This window comes from Topomyia yanbarensis, chromosome 2 (genome assembly GCF_030247195.1).
Source record: "Topomyia yanbarensis strain Yona2022 chromosome 2, ASM3024719v1, whole genome shotgun sequence".
NCBI classification, from domain to species: Eukaryota; Metazoa; Arthropoda; class Insecta; order Diptera; family Culicidae; genus Topomyia; species Topomyia yanbarensis.
The window spans coordinates 248,798,556-248,817,637 of NC_080671.1; positions in this window are offsets into that span (position 1 = coordinate 248,798,556).

Here is a 19,082-nt window from a genome sequence, read left to right on the forward strand (position 1 = left end):
GACTTTAACGCTTGGGCAGTGGGGTGGGGCAGCCCCTGTACAAATAGCAGGGGTCAAGCGCTAATGGAGGCGCTTGCGAAACTCGATACTGTGCTAGCTAATAATGGCTCCGCTAGTACATTCCGTAGAAACGGAGTGGAGGCGTGGATTGACGTAACATTTGCCAGCCCGAGTTTGGCTCTAGGCATGGAATGGAGGGTAGACGAAGGCTACACCCATAGCGATCATTTAGCAATCCGCTTTGGGATCAACTATGGTGTGCAGCATCCGAGGGCGGAAGATCCCTGCCAGGCACGCGGGTGGAAGTCCAATCACTTCGACAGCGAAGCTTTCACCGCGGCCCTGGGACTGGAGGCCAACACCGACAGTCTAAGCGAGGATGCGCTGGAAGCTGTTCTATCACGCGCGTGCGACGCCACTATGCCGAGAAAAACACTGCCAAGAAACGGCAGATGCCCGGTATACTGCTGGAGTGCCGAGATTGCAGCTCTACGGTCAGCCTGCCTCAGAGCTAGACGTAGGATGCAAAAAGCTCGCACCGAGGATGCAAGAGAGAGCCGCCGTGAAGTGTTTCGAGCTGCGAAATTGGCCCTTAACAAGGCTATTAAAAGCAGCAAGAGAGCGTGTTTCGACAACCTGTGTGAGAGTGCCAACGCGAATCCGTGGGGTGACGCCTACCGGATTGTGATGGCCAAGACCAAAGGGGGCTCCTCACCCCCAGAACAGTCTCCGGACCGGTTGGCAACGATTATCGAAGTACTCTTCCCGTCTCGAGCCACAAGCCCCTGGCCACCTGCACTACGAGACAGTGCGGGCACGGTCGAAATGGTGGCTCCGATGACGAATGAAGAACTACTCGCAGTGACTAATTCCCTAGCAATGAACAAAGCTCCAGGGCCGGATGGAGTTCCAAACAGCGCTCTCAAGGCAGCGATCATAGCGAACCCGAACATGTTCAGGCTAGCTATGCAGAGATGTCTTGACGAGTGCCGTTTCCCCGATAGATGAAAAAGGCAGAAATTGGTGCTGTTGCCGAAGCCCGGGAAGCCGCCAGGCGACCCATCGGCGTGCAGACCAATCTGTTTGATCGACACGACTGGCAAATTGCTTGAGAGGATCATCCTCAACAGGCTAACCCCGTACGCAGAAGGAACGGACGGCCTGTCAAGCAACCAGTTTGGCTTTCGGAAGGGTAAGTCCACAGTGGACGCTCTCAACTCAGTGATAAAGACTGCCGAGATAACGATCCAACGAAAAAGGCAAGGCATTCGATACTGTGCGTTAGTGACACTTGAGTGAAGAACGCATTCAATAGCGTAAGCTGGGATGCCATCGCGTTCTCGTTACACCGGCTTAGCCTACCGGTGGGTCTGTATCGGATCCTGGAAAGTTACTTCCAAAACCGCGTACTGCTATACGAGACCGATGCCGGTCAGAAAAGGGTTCCGATTACCGCCGGAGTCCCGCAGGTCTCGATTATAGGCCCGGTGCTATGGAACCTTTATTTATAATTAATTAATATCAACAGACACAGTGTGGTCCTAATGATAATTTCTTAATCTATTTAAAAAGTCAAATTGTAATCTGCTACGTGGAATGTGAAGATCGAACTCGGATGAAACTCTGTTGAAGGTCCGCTGCAAACCAATGATGGCACCGTTTACTCCATAGTTAGTCCGGCGAAGAGGTAATCGGAGGAATAAATTATTGCGAAGGGTGCGAGGGCGAACGTTCATGTTTATCGCACTGAGAAGCTCGGGGCAGTCAATTCGATCTTGCAAAATATCCGAAATCGTCATAGCACGGAATAGATCCCGTCGCACTTGCAATGTATCGAGTCCAATAAGCAAACCCCGGCTTTCATAACTTGGCAGCAGGTGAGGGTTGCTCCAAGGCAATCGACGAAGGGCAAACCGAACAAATCTGCGCTGTACTGCCTCAATTCGATGGACACCGTTGAGATAATGAGGGTTCCACACAACTGAACAATATTCCAGAGTTGATCGAACGAGTGAGCAGTAGAGAGATTTCAAGCAGTAAATATCTGAAAAGTGCTTAGATATTCTCATTATGAACCCCAAACAGCGTGATGCCTTTGCGACAATATAGCTGATATGCTGTTTAAACGTCAGTTGTTCATCGAGAAAAACTCCGAGATCTTTGACACAATTCGATCTGTCAATTGTAGATTCAGCTAGACAGTAATCGAATCGAATTGGCGTTTTTTTCCTCGAGAACGTAATGACCGTACATTTCTTGGGGTTTAGGGTCATTCGGTTGATCTCGCACCATTCCGCAAAGGTTTCCAGTTGGCGTTGAAGGAAAGCTGCATCATCAGTATTTCAGATTCTATGGTATAACTTGAGGTCGTCGGCGAAAGACAACCGTGGTCCTTCTAAACAAAAGTTAAAGTCGTTGAAATACAGAAGAAAAATCAATGGACCGAGATGGCTGCTTTGCGGAATACCAGATGAAGCAAAGAACTCTTCGGATACACAATCACCTATCTTGACTGCTAGACGACGATCACTGAGATACGATTGCATCCAACGGAGAATATTAGTACCAAAGCCGAGTCTATCCAATTTTGCCACTGCAATAGCGCCACTACCTTTTTATCATCTTTTTTGTGAACTGGAAACATGAAGGAGGATTTCCAGAGTTCGGGAAATACTCCGGTTGTTAGCGACAATTGAAACAGATGACAAAGAGGTTAAATTAGACCGGCAGAGCATTTTTTTAGAATAATAGTTGGTATACCATCTGGGCCTGCCGAGATTGAAGCCTTCATTTTCCTAACCGCCAGTTGTACCATATTATTGTCGATATTGATAGAGTTCAAAGACTGGTATGATTGAGGTACATTGAGAGCCGCGCGTGAAGCCTGGGTCGGTGTCAGCTTCTCGTTGGAGAAAACACTCGCGAACTTTTCGGAGAATAGTTGGCAGATCTCCTGTAAACTAAAGCTCAAACGTCCTCCATAGCTCATCGTTGAAGGCAACCCGGATTCCTTTCTTTGCTCGTTTATATGCTTCCAGAATGTTTTAGGTTCGGACTTCAACTTATATTGCACGTTTCGCAAGTAATCGGCATGGCAACGCTTCGATGTCTTTTTATAGACTTGGTTAACATGAACGTAGTGTTGTCGCAGCACGTAGCCCCCAAACTTGGAGTACTTCTTCAGAGCGGCTCTTTTAGTCGCTTTTAACCGTCTCAGCTCGGCAGTGTGCCACGCTGGGTGCTTAGATTGAAGGCCACTTCTTTTGGGTACATAGCGATCGATAGCATAGCTCATAACATTGGAGAAGGTCTGCACTGCAACGTTGACATCATCATTGTCGAGAATTTTAGTCCAGTGGATATTCGACAGGAAGTCAATAATGCTATTATAGTTGGCTTTTCTAAAATTATAGCTGACGGTGTCAGAAGCATTGTAGTCATGCTTCACTCGAATCGCTTCAAGCAATATATGCAGGGGAGGGTGGTGTCTAACAGTCTTTACCAGGGTGAACGGTGCTGCGGTAACTTTTGGCGCGTAGTCAGATTTGCTCGAAAAACAGAGATTAAGGATTCTGTTGTTCTCGTTCACCACATTATTCGTTTGGCGCAGCAGATTTATACTGTAGCAGTCAAGCAAACTGGTGATACCAGCATGAAAAGATGACAGTTCGGGATCAGCGAACATAAATCCGTCAGAAGCAGAGCGCCATTCCTCATATATGATGGGGTTCTGAGACTGAAGTTCCCTCCTGGGGTAAAGATCGTTGGCTTTGCTGACGACGTAACCTTGGAGGTCTACGGAGAGTCAATACCTGAGGTAGAACTAACCGCAGAACACGCGATCAACACGCGCGAGAGGCCTGGAGCTCGCTCATCATAAGACGGAGCTAGTTATCGTCAACAACCGCAAGTCGGCACAACATGCAGTTTTCCATGTGGGAGAAGTCACGATCACTTCACAGCGGAGTCGGAAGTCCCTCGGAGTCATTATAGACGACAAGCTGACCTTCGACAGCCATGTCGACTATACATGCAAGAGAGCGTCGACTACTGTTGCGGCTCTATCGAGGATGATGTCCAACAGCTCAAAGGTGTGCGCCAGTATACGTAGGTTACTGGCAGGCGTTGCCGTATCTATCCTCAGGTACGGCGGCCCGTCATGGTCAAGAGCACTGAGGGTAACCAGTTACCTACAGAAACTGGAGAGCACCTACCGCGTGATGTGCCTCAGAGTGATATCTTCCTACCGCACGGAATCACACGATGCATCCTGCGTGATAGCGGGAATGATGCCAGTCGGGCTGGTCGTTCGGGAAGAGTGCTTCAAGATACGTGGAAATAGAGGAGCCCGCGAGCGCACCAGGGTGACCTCGGTCGCCAGATGGCAGCGTGAGTGGGATAATTCCTCGAAAGATAGGTGGATCCAACGGCTGATACCTAACATATCGAGCTGGGTAGGAAGACCCCATGGGGAAGTTCACTTCCATCTGACACAATTCCTGTCAGGCCATGGCTGTTTCCGACAGTACCTCCACATCTTCGGGCACGCGGAGGTCCCAGTCTGCCCGGACTGCCCAGGTGTGGACGAAACTGCCGAACACATACTGTTCGTATGTCCTCGGTTCGGCATCGAAAGAAGAGCAATGCTTGACGTCTGTGGCTGGGACACAACCCCTGATACCCTTATTCAGCGGATGTGTCAATCGGTGGAGAAGTGTAACGCAGTCTCGGCTGCTACCACCCAGATTGCCTGTAGGCTACAGGTAATCTGACGAACCGAGCAACAGACGACGGGCACGTCTAGCTAGTGATTGGTTAGTTGGAGCGAAAAAGGCCAAGCGCAAAAAAGGGAGTGAATGGTCTGTTCATGCTGAGGCAGGTTTGGCGCAGCGACTGGCAACCGCGTAAAGGGTAAACCCAGCCACCCCGAAGCAAGGCAGAAGAGCGAGTGTATAGGCGTATAAGTGGACTGCCTCATGCCAAGATGGGAGTGTCGTAGTGTAGTATGTTGGGACTTAGCTATCGATGCCTCGTGGCGTGGCAAAGGAGCGAAAGGGTGACCATCCAAGTCAGTCTCGCACGGTATGTTAAGAATGAGCACAAAGGTCATCCTCACACGGTATGGTAGAGGCTAGCACAAAAGTAAGCCTAGCAAGAAATGAAAAAGGTGAGCACACAAGTCAGCCTCGCATGGTATGTCAGAAGTGGGGCCTAAGAAAAATTTCTCACATGGGATGCCAGAGGGAGTGACAGAGGTATAATAGAGTGGCACGATCGAGAGTGAATCAGGTGATAGGGTGAGCACCCAAGTCAGCCTGACATGGTAAGGGTGGGGCGAGCACAAAAGTAAGCCTAGCAAGGAATGAGTAAGGTGAGCACACAAGCCAGCCTCGCAAGGAACGAAAAAGGTTAGCACAAAAGTCAGCCTCATGTGGAGTTTTTGAGAGTGAATCAAGGTGCGATAGAGAGAGCACCCAAGTAAGCCTCATACAGGACGTATGAACGCGTGAGTGAGAGTGAATGACTACATCAAGTACTGCCATCCTCCCAGAAGTAATACCGAGAGGTAGTTCCTGGGGGGAACGATGGCGGAGCCCAATGGAGTTTAGTCGGTATTAATGGCTGGTCACCATTCGAGCCCGACTCGCCCCCAGTACACCCCGTGTGGTAGCTTGGATACCTACCAATAGCACGTGTACTGGGTTTGGACGTAAACGTCTTCTCCATTGTGAAAAATAGCAATCATCATAGGTAACATAGAGTCTTGCAAGTATTTTAATTTTTCTTCCGTTACGCTACCTAGATCCATTGGACTAAAGGAAGCGTTGGGTGCAAACGAGTTTGTAAGCGTGGTAACGGTAGCCGTAATTTTGGCCTTGTTACCTGCCACGGAAGCATAAGAGGCCACACCATTGTAGGATGGTGTGACGGAGGTAGAAGAAGTTGTTAATCTATATGATTGGATTAACACGTTTGGACATGTTTTCTTGTAGTGTACCTAAAGAAGTAGCTACATTTTTTATTTGTTGTTTTTGTTGTCTAGAACGAGAATTTATAATTTTTTCTCGAACAGGACAACCCCAGAAATTCGATTTATGGTTTTCGCTACAATTAGCGCATTTGAAAGTTTTCGTGGTTTTTTCACCGAACAAGTATCTTTCGTGTGCGATTTATCACCACAGATCATACATTTGGAATCCAAATGACAATTTTTTGTGCCGTGCTCAAAGCCTTGGCATCTACGACACTAGATCAGATTTTGAATTCTGCCCCCATGTCGTCTATAATGTCCCCACTTTACTCGCACGTGGAACATAAAACGTGCTTTTTCAAATACTTTCAAATTATTATCCTAATCCTACTAGAGCTTCCATCCCGAGAAATTATTTCCCGGAAATCCCAGAATTTTTGGATTTTCCGGGATTTCCAATTCTCGATTCCCGGAAAATTTTGTTTTTCCATTCCCGGGATTCGGGAATTCCAGGAAAAAATATTTTTAATTTATTCAAAAGGCTTAGGTTCTGCGAAAGAAATTCTATAGGAAATAATTTTACCGGCAAACATTTGGAGTGAGTAGTGAATGCAGATTGTAGCGATAGTGACGCGCGGTAATTTCTTAAAAAATCGATGAGTGTATGTTACAAAATTTGGGATGGTTTTTATCATGATATCATGCTTAACGTAAACCCTATTTAATATAAGGAATGTTTCTAGAACGTCTGCAGAAATATTTGGTCGGTTCATTGAATGCATATTTCGTCAAATTTGTTATACCGTAGGTGTAATATTTGTAAATTTTTGAATGTATAAAAAGAAATACATAACGCTGTATCTGTCCAACATCATTCGCAACCAAACTCTTTGAATGTCGCTTTCAAGAATGCAGAAAGGATTTTTGAAGCGATAAGATCAAACAGTCCAGATACTCACCCGTAACAAGAAATCGATGGTGGGCTTCGTCCATCGCTGTACAGTTCGTCCATTATCTGCTTGATTTTAATGCACACTTAATTCGAAATAATGCTGATCTTACTGTGACGGAAATGGATTCCATATATCACATTTTCTCATTTGATCGGAAATAACTGCACACTACCCTCAAGCAGCTCGATCTTTTCATTCAAGATTACTAAAGAAGATGCTTTGCGTTAAATTGATTACATTCCTTCGTATCAGAACAACGAATTCCAATTTTGGACAGTAACTCCAGCAGCTGCGTTTAGTCCCAATTGTAATCGTAATTACCAAAATTTAGGTTATACATATAGCCAAGAAAAATCATCAAAAAAAGTTTATGTTGCGTAAACTTATTGACGAGTTATCGGATGATTGAATGATGTGTAGGCCACCAAACCGCCATTTTCTGACAACTGCCTTTAGGGCAGATATACATGCAATCATACGGGTTTGAAAACTTTTCGATTTATTCTTTTGTTTTCAAGAAAATGATTTACCTTTTTATTTTTCCTCTGTATTCCCGGGATCCCGGGATTTCCCGGGAAATTTATTATTTATTTCCCGAATCCCGGGAAGCTGAAAACAGCCCAGAAATGGAAGCTCTACTCATCACGGTTAAAATGAATTAAATAAATAGAGCGTACTGGCGTGTTATCACCGCTAGCCTTTCTCTTCGTAAGAATAACTTGTGAAGGAGAAAAGCCAAGTAAATTTTTCAATTCGTTGGATATTTCATCCAAACTTTGACCTTGTGGTAGCCTTTTCAAGACAGCCTTGAATGGTCTATTTGTCTTGAAATCATATGGATAAAATTTGTATAACTTCTCCGTAAGATACTGGAGTAGTCGTTTGTGGCCAATCAATTCCTCCGCTGTAACTCGACATTCTCCTCTTCGGCCAATCTGAAAAGAGACTTTCACGTCCGGAAGGAATGTCGAAAGCTCAGTTCGAAAGGCTTTGAAGTCGAAGATCATCACTGTTATAGGCGGAGGTGATTGCGTTTTCTTCTCATTGGCATTATGCACAATGCGAGGAAATTTAGAAATTTCATCAGCTTCATATTCGGATAGTTTATGGCATTTTATTAAACAAGCTTTTCACAACGTGGCTGTGCACAGCGATGTATCACTGGGCAAAATGCTCTCTTCCGGGGTTTTTATTTTTGTATATTTATTTCCCAAATCACTTTAACTCGCCCGAAATATGTTTTTACCTTTCTCCTATAGAAAGGCAACACAATCACTCTGAAAATGGACTTTTTAGCCGAGGCCTGGAGGGCTGAGACTCTTATGCCATTCGACTCAGTTTGTCGAGTTCGGCAAATGTCTGTAGGTGTGTATGTGTGCGTATGTATGTATGTGACCAAAAATATGCACATCAGTTACTCGGAGATGGCCGAACCGATTTTCTCAAACTTATCCTCAAGGTACAACGTTCCCATAGGCTGCTATTGAATTCCTCCGGTTCCGGAGTTACGGGTTGAAGAGTGGGATCACGCCCGAAATTCCCACATAAATTGGCATCAGCATGTTATCTAAAAGATTAAAAATCTCATAAAATGTGTTTTAAATTGCTTGGATTTATAGTTTCATCTCACTGGTTCCCAATCAAATCCACATTGATAACTTTGGATACCTTCGGACAGTTTCAGCAAGATATTGATCGAATGTTCCTGAAGTAAATTCACATCTGCTTCTTAGAAATATCTTACTCTATTTTCTCAAATTTAGTCTCAAATGAAAGCTATAGCATTCTTGTTGACTGCTAATAAATTTCAGTTCTAGTTCCCTCGTAACGGGTTGAAGTATGCGGTCACATGCGAAATTCCCATACAAACCGGTATAATCATTATATCTGAATGATGCAAAACTAATTGAAATGAGTTCTAAATTGCTTAATTGCAAATCAAAGTCTGTTTAACCACATTGAGAACTGTTGAGGATCCCAGAAACTCGAGAAAATGGCCAAATTCCAAAATTAGATTCACATCTGTTTCTCATATATTGCTGATTCGAGTCTTACAATCTTAGTTTTAAATGAAGGGTATTCGCATTGATTGCTACCGAATTTCATTTGAACGAAGTATTGTTTCCGGAGTTAAATGGTTTCATATGTTGAGGTCAGTCCAAAAATCGAATAAAAAAAAATTATTCATCTATTTTAAAGTTCAGGTTCTTAAGAATGTTATCCCAATTTTTTATAGAGATTGGAATACTAGACCCAACGTTATAGCGTTTTTCATTTTGCTGCCTTACGGATGCGTGGTTTATACTTGAAACTTTGAACGCGATTATATCCAAGACTAATTCAGCACAAATTGGAAAAGTGGTAGGAATAGTTCGCTGTAGGCCGTATAATTCCAATCTTCCAGAAAGAATTGCTATGAAGGTTCCACTATTGCGAAGCAAAAGCCTTCGAAGAAATATGCAATTTGCTCTTCAACAGCGCTAATGGGTCTGGTTCAGAAGGAATCAAAAAATGGCCACATATCCTTCGTAGGGGCGAATCGAAGATAAACCTGTTTTACTCCGATGCACAACGAAACGTTAAATGTCCAAAGTGCAAAGAGTTTGATCTGCGACACACACAGAATATGATAAAGCGCGGAGGCGAGAACAATAAAAACACCACTATAATGACAAGATTCGAATGAAAGGCTAAAGGATGGACATCCTAAAGGATGTCATGCAGTCCTAGCCCAAGTATAACGTGCCTTTACATGACAGTTTCAGCAAGATATTGATCGAAAACACACATCGGAGTATGTAAACGAATGATTTCGGGATAATAAAGTGAATGTAATTTCGGACCCTGCCAATCTCCTGTCATCAATCCTGTAGAAAATCTATGTTGGGTTTTAGGACGATTCATAATTTGTTCTTGGACGACATATTCCTATCTCTTTTCATTTCTTTGTAATTTCATTATTATACTTTTCCTGTAACCGACTTGAAAGTGCTTAAAAGGCTCTAATCTGAAAAATATGCTTTATATCGTATTTACAAGAATTTATTGGAAAGCTGAGAAAATGTCCTATCAGTGTATGTACAAATATCTTTTAGTTAAGTGTACTAAATGATTTTTGCCTTTCTCATATAGAAAGGTAATGCAATCACTCTGAAAAACGTCAACCTAATCCCGGCCCGGAGGGCCGAGTGCCATACACCATTCGACTCAGTTCATTGAGATCGGAAAAAGTCTGTATGTGTGTGTGTGTGTATGTGTGTATGTTTGTGCGTGTGTATGTGTGTGTGTATGTATGTGCGTATGTGTCAAATAATGTCACTCATTTTTCTCAGAGATGGCTGGACCGATTTGCCCAAACTTAGTCTCAAATGAAAGGTGCAACCTTCCCATCGGCTGCTATTGAATTTTGGATCGATCGGAAGTCTGGTTCCGGAATTACGGGTTTCAGAGCGCGGCCACACAAAAATTTCTCATATAAACAATAGGAAAAATTGAAAATAGAATTTTTATTTTTGATGCTAAATGTGTTCAAGGTGCATGAAACGTCGAGATTGGATGCAAATTCGAAAAAAAATTTGACGACGGTTCACTTTTTTGGATTTTGGAACATTTTTGCCTTTCTCATATAGAAAGGTTATGCAATCACTCTGAAAAGCGTCAACCTAATCCCGGCCCGGAGGGCCGAGTGTCATATCCCATTCGACTCAGTTCGTCGAGATCGGAAAAAGTCTGTATGTGTGTGTGTATGTGTGTATGTTTGTGTGTGTGTATGTGTGTGTATGTATGTGCGTATGTGTCAAATAATGTCACTCATTTTTCTCAGAGATGGCTGGACCGATTTGCCCAAACTTAGTCTCAAATGAAAGGTGCAACCTTCCCATCGGCTGCTATTGAATTTAGGATCGATCGGAAGTCTGGTTCCGGAATTACGGGTTTCAGAGTGCGGCCACACAGAAATTTCTCATATATACTATAGGAAAAATTGAAAATAGAATTTTTATTTTTGATGCTAAATGTGTTCAAGGTGCATGAAACGTCGAGATTGGATGCAAACTCGAAAAAAAAATTTGACGACGGTTCACTTTTTTGGATTTTGGAACATTTTTGCCTTTCTCATATAGAAAGGTTATGCAATCACTTTGAAAAACGTCAACCTAATCCCGGCCCGGAGGGCCGAGTGTCATATCCCATTCGACTCAGTTCGTCGAGATCGGAAAAAGTCTGTATGTGTGTGTGTATGTGTGTGTATGTGTGTGTGTGTGTATGTATGTGCGTATGTGTCAAATAATGTCACTCATTTTTCTCAGAGATGGCTGGACCGATTTGCCCAAACTTAGTCTCAAATGAAAGGTGCAACCTTCCTATCGGCTGCTATTGAATTTTGGATCGATTGGAAGTCTGGTTCTGGAATTACGGGTTTCAGAGTGCGGCCACACAGAAATTTCTCATATAAACTATAGGAAAAATTAAAAATAGAATTTTTATTTTTGATGCTAAATGTGTTCAATGTGCATGAAACGTCGAGATTTGATGCAAACTCGAAAAAAAATTTGACGACGATTCACTTTTTTTGGATTTTGGAACATTTTTGCCTTTCTCATATAGAAAGGTTATGCAATCACTCTGAAAAACGTCAACCTTATCCTAATTTTTTTTTCGACTCGCATAAGGTTTCTGGATTTTGAAAGGGGCGTAGTTGATGGTTTACGGAGAGGGGTTACACCCCCCCCCCCCTACACTGTTCACTCTGCTCCTTTAAAAGTCTCCTTAAATCACCCCTCAGACCTCCACCCCATCCAGCCCTCAGACCCCTCATTTTCAACCCCATCATCTTTAAACCACCACTATATCACAAAGCATACCAATTTAAGCTGGAGAGTCGTTCGTTTATGGGACTTTCGCCCTCCTTACACACCCACCCCCGCATGACAAAATGAGTTAGCAAGCAGATAACATTGATCTAATGCTGATTAGGCTAATGGAGTATGATATTTTTTTGTTTCAAGTGTTTCACCGTAGACACGTATGTAATGGACATTTCCACAATTATGTTGAACATAAAAAGCCTTCGTGCCATAGTTTAGAGAAATGAGAATGGCACAATTGCACCGCTAGGTGGATTAAAACAGGTTTTACTAACGAAATAACTCAAAATTTGTGTTTTTTTGGAGAGTTTTTTAATTATTCTAATTATTAATCAACAAAACTTATCGTTACTATTATTCATTTGATGCCCCTTAATGTTCTCTATAACTTTTTATTTGACACTTTGTCTACATCTCTTTTCACTTTCCTGCTATTTAATAGTTAACACAGCGTGACCTCGCCACAAATGTAGTGGGTTCGAAATCGTTATTTTTGCATATGAAACGATGTGATAAAAACGATTTTGCGTCGAAACTAAAAGAGATAATTGAATGGAGTCAAAGAAAGAACTGTAGAATTTGCTGAGATGTATTATTTCCATGATAATAATGGTGATGTTCATTATTTACTCTTTTAAGAAAATTAACGAAAATGCTAATAATAGCATTAACTTTAAACTAATTTACTTCTAAAAGAATACTAAATTCACTCAACTGAAAGGTATTAATACATTTTTCTCTATAAAATTTTCCTGGCTTTAGAATAAAAAGAGAAAAAAGTACAATAAGTGCCATACTTTTTCAATTAGAGCTGGTATTAGTGAAAATGAGATAAAAATATCCAAGTTGAATAACCCAAACTCATGAAAATAAGAAAAGGTAAGTGTATCATGTCAAAGAACGAATTATGCAGCTCTTCAAAGCTAACAATCTGGATTATTAAAATGATGAGGTTAACTATTAGGATATTCAGGAAATGAACAAAAAACGATTAAAATTGTTTAATTTTCACTAAATTACTTTAAAAAGGCTACTTAAACTCATTAGTTGAAACACGTGAGGGCATCACTCAATGCGAAATTTTCTCACCTTCCCAGTGAATCTAAAATATTTGAAATACAAAGTATACTTTTTGAGTTAGAGGTATTTTAAGACAAATAAGTTTTTTACACATAAAGTTCAATAACTCTGTAACGGTTGAGATTTGATGGTATGTGTAGAACAAACAATTTTTTCTCCAAATATGACAGTCTATCACCCCCCGAGAGGTTCTTAACCATGAACCAAATACCCTATATATATATATATATATATATATATATATATATATATATATATATATATATATATATATATATATATATATATATATATATATATATATATATATATATATATATATATATATATATATATATATATATATATATATATATATATATATATATATATATATATATATATATATATATATATATATATATATATATATATATATATATATATATATATATATATATATATATATATATATATATATATATATATATATATATATATATATATATATATATATATATATATATATATATATATATATATATATATATATATATATATATATATATATATATATATATATATATATATATATATATATATATATATATATATATATAGGGTATTTGGTTCATGGTTAAGAACCTCTCGGGGGGTGATAGACTGTCATATTTGGAGAAAAACTTGTTTGTTCTACACATACCATCAAATCTCAACCGTTACAGAGTTATTGAACTTTATGTGTAAAAAACTTATTTGTCTTAAAATACCTCTAACTCAAAAAATATACTTTGTATTTCAAATATTTTAGATTCACTGGGAAGGTGAGAAAATTTCGCATTGAGTGATGCCCTCACGTGTTTCAACTAATGAGTTTAAGTAGCCTTTTTAAAGTAATTTAGTGAAAATTAAACAATTTTAATCGTTTTTTGTTCATTTCCTGAATATCCTAATAGTTAACCTCATCATTTTAATAATCCAGATTGTTAGCTTTGAAGAGCTGCATAATTCGTTCTTTGACATGATACACTTACCTTTTCTTATTTTCATGAGTTTGGGTTATTCAACTTGGATATTTTTATCTCATTTTCACTAATACCAGCTCTAATTGAAAAAGTATGGCACTTATTGTACTTTTTTCTCTTTTTATTCTAAAGCCAGGAAAATTTTATAGAGAAAAATGTATTAATACCTTTCAGTTGAGTGAATTTAGTATTCTTTTAGAAGTAAATTAGTTTAAAGTTAGTGCTATTATTAGCATTTTCGTTAATTTTCTTAAAATAGTAAATAATGAACATCGCCATTATTATAATGGAAATAATGCATCTCAGCAAATTCTACAGTTCTTTCTTTGACTCCATTCAATTATCTCTTTTAGTTTCGACGCAAAATCGTTTTTATCACATCGTTTCATATGCAAAAATAACGATTTCGAACCCACTACATTTGTGGCGAGGTCACGCTGTGTTAACTATTAAATAGCAGGAAAGTGAAAAGAGATGTAGACAAAGTGTCAAATAAAAAGTTATAGAGAACATTAAGGGGCATCAAATGAATAATAGTAACGATAAGTTTTGTTGATTAATAATTAGAATAATTAAAAAACTCTCCAAAAAAAACACAAATTTTGAGTTATTTCGTTAGAAAAACCTGTTTTAATCCACCTAGCGGTGCAATTGTGCCTTTCTCATTTCTCTAAACTATGGCACGAAGGCTTTTTATGTTCAACATAATTGTGGAAATGTCCATTACATACGTGTCTACGGTGAAACACTTGAAACAAAAAAATATCATACTCCATTAGCCTAATCAGCATTAGATCAATGTTATCTGCTTGCTAACTCATTTTGTCATGCGGGGGTGGGTGTGTAAGGAGGGCGAAAGTCCCATGAACGAACGACTCTCCAGCTTAAATTGGTATGCTTTGTGATATAGTGGTGGTTTAAAGATGATGGGGTTGAAAATGAGGGGTATGAGGGCTGGATGGGGTGGAGGTCTGAGGGGTGATTTAAGGAGACTTTTAAAGGAGCAGAGTGAACAGTGTAGGGGGGGGGGGGTGTAACCCTTCTCCGTAAACCATCAACTACGCCCCTGTCAAAATCCAGAAACCTTATGCGAGTCGAAAAAAAATTTAGGATAAGGTTGACGTTTTTCAGAGTGAATGCATAACCTTTCTATATGAGAAAGGCAAAAATGTTCCAAAATCCAAAAAAAGTGAATCGTCGTCAAATTTTTTTTCGAGTTTGCATCAAATCTCGACGTTTCATGCACATTGAACACATTTAGCATCAAAAATAAAAATTCTATTTTTAATTTTTCCTATAGTTTATATGAGAAATTTCTGTGTGGCCGCACTCTGAAACCCGTACTTCCGGAACCAGACTTCCAATCGATCCAAAATTCAATAGCAGCCGATAGGAAGGTTGCACCTTTCATTTGAGACTAAGTTTGGGCAAATCGGTCCAGCCATCTCTGAGAAAAATGAGTGACATTATTTGACACATACGCACATACATACACACACACATACACACACACACATACAGACTTTTTCCGATCTCGACGAACTGAGTCGAATGGGATATGACACTCGGCCCTCCGGGCCGGGATTAGGTTGACGTTTTTCAAAGTGATTGCATAACCTTTCTATATGAGAAAGGCAAAAATGTTCCAAAATCCAAAAAAGTGAACCGTCGTCAAATTTTTTTTTCGAGTTTGCATCCAATCTCGACGTTTTATGCACCTTGAACACATTTAGCATCAAAAATAAAAATTCTATTTTCAATTTTTCCTATAGTTTATATGAGAAATTTCTGTGTGGCCGCACTCTGAAACCCGTACTTCCGGAACCAGACTTCCAATCGATCCAAAATTCAATAGCAGCCGATAGGAAGGTTGCACCTTTCATTTGAGACTAAGTTTGGGCAAATCGGTCCAGCCATCTCTGAGAAAAATGAGTGACATTATTTGACACATACGCACATACATACACACACATACACACACATACAGACTTTTTCCGATCTCGACGAACTGAGTCGAATGGGATATGACACTCGGCCCTCCGGGCCGGGATTAGGTTGACGTTTTTCAAAGTGATTGCATAACCTTTCTATATGAGAAAGGCAAAAATGTTCCAAAATCCAAAAAAGTGAACCGTCGTCAAATTTTTTTTTTCGAGTTTGCATCCAATCTCGACGTTTCATGCACCTTGAACACATTTAGCATCAAAAATAAAAATTCTATTTTCAATTTTTCCTATAGTTTATATGAGAAATTTCTGTGTGGCCGCACTCTGAAACCCGTAATTCCGGAACCAGACTTCCGATCGATCCTAAATTCAATAGCAGCCGATAGGAAGGTTGCACCTTTCATTTGAGACTAAGTTTGGGCAAATCGGTCCAGCCATCTCTGAGAAAAATGAGTGACATTATTTGACACATACGCACATACATACACACACACATACACACACACATACAGACTTTTTCCGATCTCGACGAACTGAGTCGAATGGGATATGACACTCGGCCCTCCGGGCCGGGATTAGGTTGACGTTTTTCAAAGTGATTGCATAACCTTTCTATATGAGAAAGGCAAAAATGTTCCAAAATCCAAAAAAGTGAACCGTCGTCAAATTTTTTTTTCGAGTTTGCATCCAATCTCGACGTTTCATGCACCTTGAACACATTTAGCATCAAAAATAAAAATTCTATTTTCAATTTTTCCTATAGTTTATATGAGAAATTTCTGTGTGGCCGCACTCTGAAACCCGTAATTCCGGAACCAGACTTCCGATCGATCCTAAATTCAATAGCAGCCGATGGGAAGGTTGCACCTTTCATTTGAGACTAAGTTTGGGCAAATCGGTCCAGCCATCTCTGAGAAAAATGAGTGACATTATTTGACACATACGCACATACATACACACACATACACACACACAAACATACACACATACACACACACATACAGACTTTTTCCGATCTCGACGAACTGAGTCGAATGGGATATGACACTCGGCCCTCCGGGCCGGGATTAGGTTGACGTTTTTCAGAGTGATTGCATAACCTTTCTATATGAGAAAGGCAAAAATGTTCCAAAATCCAAAAAAGTGAACCGTCGTCAAATTTTTTTTCGAGTTTGCATCCAATCTCGACGTTTCATGCACCTTGAACACATTCAGCATCAAAAATAAAAATTCTATTTTCAATTTTTCCTATAGTTTATATGAGAAATTTTTGTGTGGCCGCGCTCTGAAACCCGTAATTCCGGAACCAGACTTCCGATCGATCCAAAATTCAATAGCAGCCGATGGGAAGGTTGCACCTTTCATTTGAGACTAAGTTTGGGCAAATCGGTCCATGACACATACGCACATACATACACACACACATACACACGCACAAACATACACACATACACACACACACATACAGACTTTTTCCGATCTCAATGAACTGAGTCGAATGGTGTATGGCACTCGGCCCTCCGGGCCGGGATTAGGTTGACGTTTTTCAGAGTGATTGCATTACCTTTCTATATGAGAAAGGCAAAAATCATTTAGTACACTTAACTAAAAGATATTTGTACATACACTGATAGGACATTTTCTCAGCTTTCCAATAAATTCTTGTAAATACGATATAAAGCATATTTTTCAGATTAGAGCCTTTTAAGCACTTGCAAGTCGGTTACAGGAAAAGTATAATAATGAAATTACAAAGAAATGAAAAGAGATAGGAATATGTCGTCCAAGAACAAATTATGAATCGTCCTAAAACCCAACTTTTGGATAATGGATGTTGCTATAATCATACTTCATTATTCCGAGAAAAATAGCAAAAACCTCCTCAAAAACACAAACTTTTAACTACTTTACAGCTAAAAGGTAATTAAAACTAATTAACTAAAAGATATGAGAACACCATTAAATAGGAAATTTTCTTACCCTTTCGAATGGAACCAAAAGATTTTAAATACAAAGTATACTTTTAAAGTTAGAGGTATTTTAAGACAAATAAGTTTTTCACACAAATAAATAAATAAAATAAATAAAATTCAAAAAAGTACCTGATCAATGAAATAGGTGCATTGTAATCCATTGCATTAAAATATTTCGAATCCAATGATTTTAAGACTTTAATATTTTTAACATCTAGTAACCTCTGTAAGCTCCCTTATTCAATTAAATTTTATCCATTCGTCTTGGCATTTAGTCATTCAAACACTGATGAGTTTCCATTGGTATAGCGTACCATTCCTTTTAAGCTGCTTCCCACAAACGATCCTTATTTGTGAAATTTTGACTGAACAGCTTCTTTTTAAGTACATTCCATAGATTTTCTACAGGATTGATGACAGGAGATTGGCAGGGTCCGAAATTACAGTCACTTTATTATCCCGCAATCATTCGTTTACATACTCCGATGTGTGTTTTCGATCAATATCTTGCTGAAACTGTCATGTAAAGGCACGTTATACTTGGGCTAGGACTGCATGACATCCTTTAGGATGTCCATCCTTTAGCCTTTCATTCGAATCTTGTCATTATAGTGGTGTTTTTATTGTTCTCGCCTCCGCGCTTTATCATATTCTGTGTGTGTCGCAGATCAAACTCTTTGCACTTTGGACATTTAACGTTTCGTTGTGCATCGGAGTAAAACAGGTTTATCTTCGATTCGCCCCTACGAAGGATATGTGGCCATTTTTTGATTCCTTCTGAACCAGACCCATTACCGCTGTTGAAGAGCAAATTGCATATTTCTTCGAAGGCTTTTGCTTCGCAATAGTGGAACCTTCATAGCAATTCTTTCTGGAAGATTGGAATTATACGGCCTACAGCGAACTATTCCTACCACTTTTCCAATTTGTGCTGAATTAGTCTTGGATATAATCGCGTTCAAAGTTTCAAGTATAAACCACGCATCCGTAAGGCAGCAAAATGAAAAACGCTATAACGTTGGGTCTAGTATTCCAATCTCTATAAAAAATTGGGATAACATTCTTAAGAACCTGAACTTTAAAACAGATGAATAATTTTTTTTTTCGATTTTTGGACTGACCTCAACATATGAAACCATTTAACTCCGGAAACAATACTTCGTTCAAATGAAATTCGGTAGCAATCAATGCGAATACTATACCCTTCATTTAAAACTAAGATTGTAAGACTCGAATCAGCAATATATGAGAAACAGATGTGAATCTAATTTTGGAATTTGGCCATTTTCT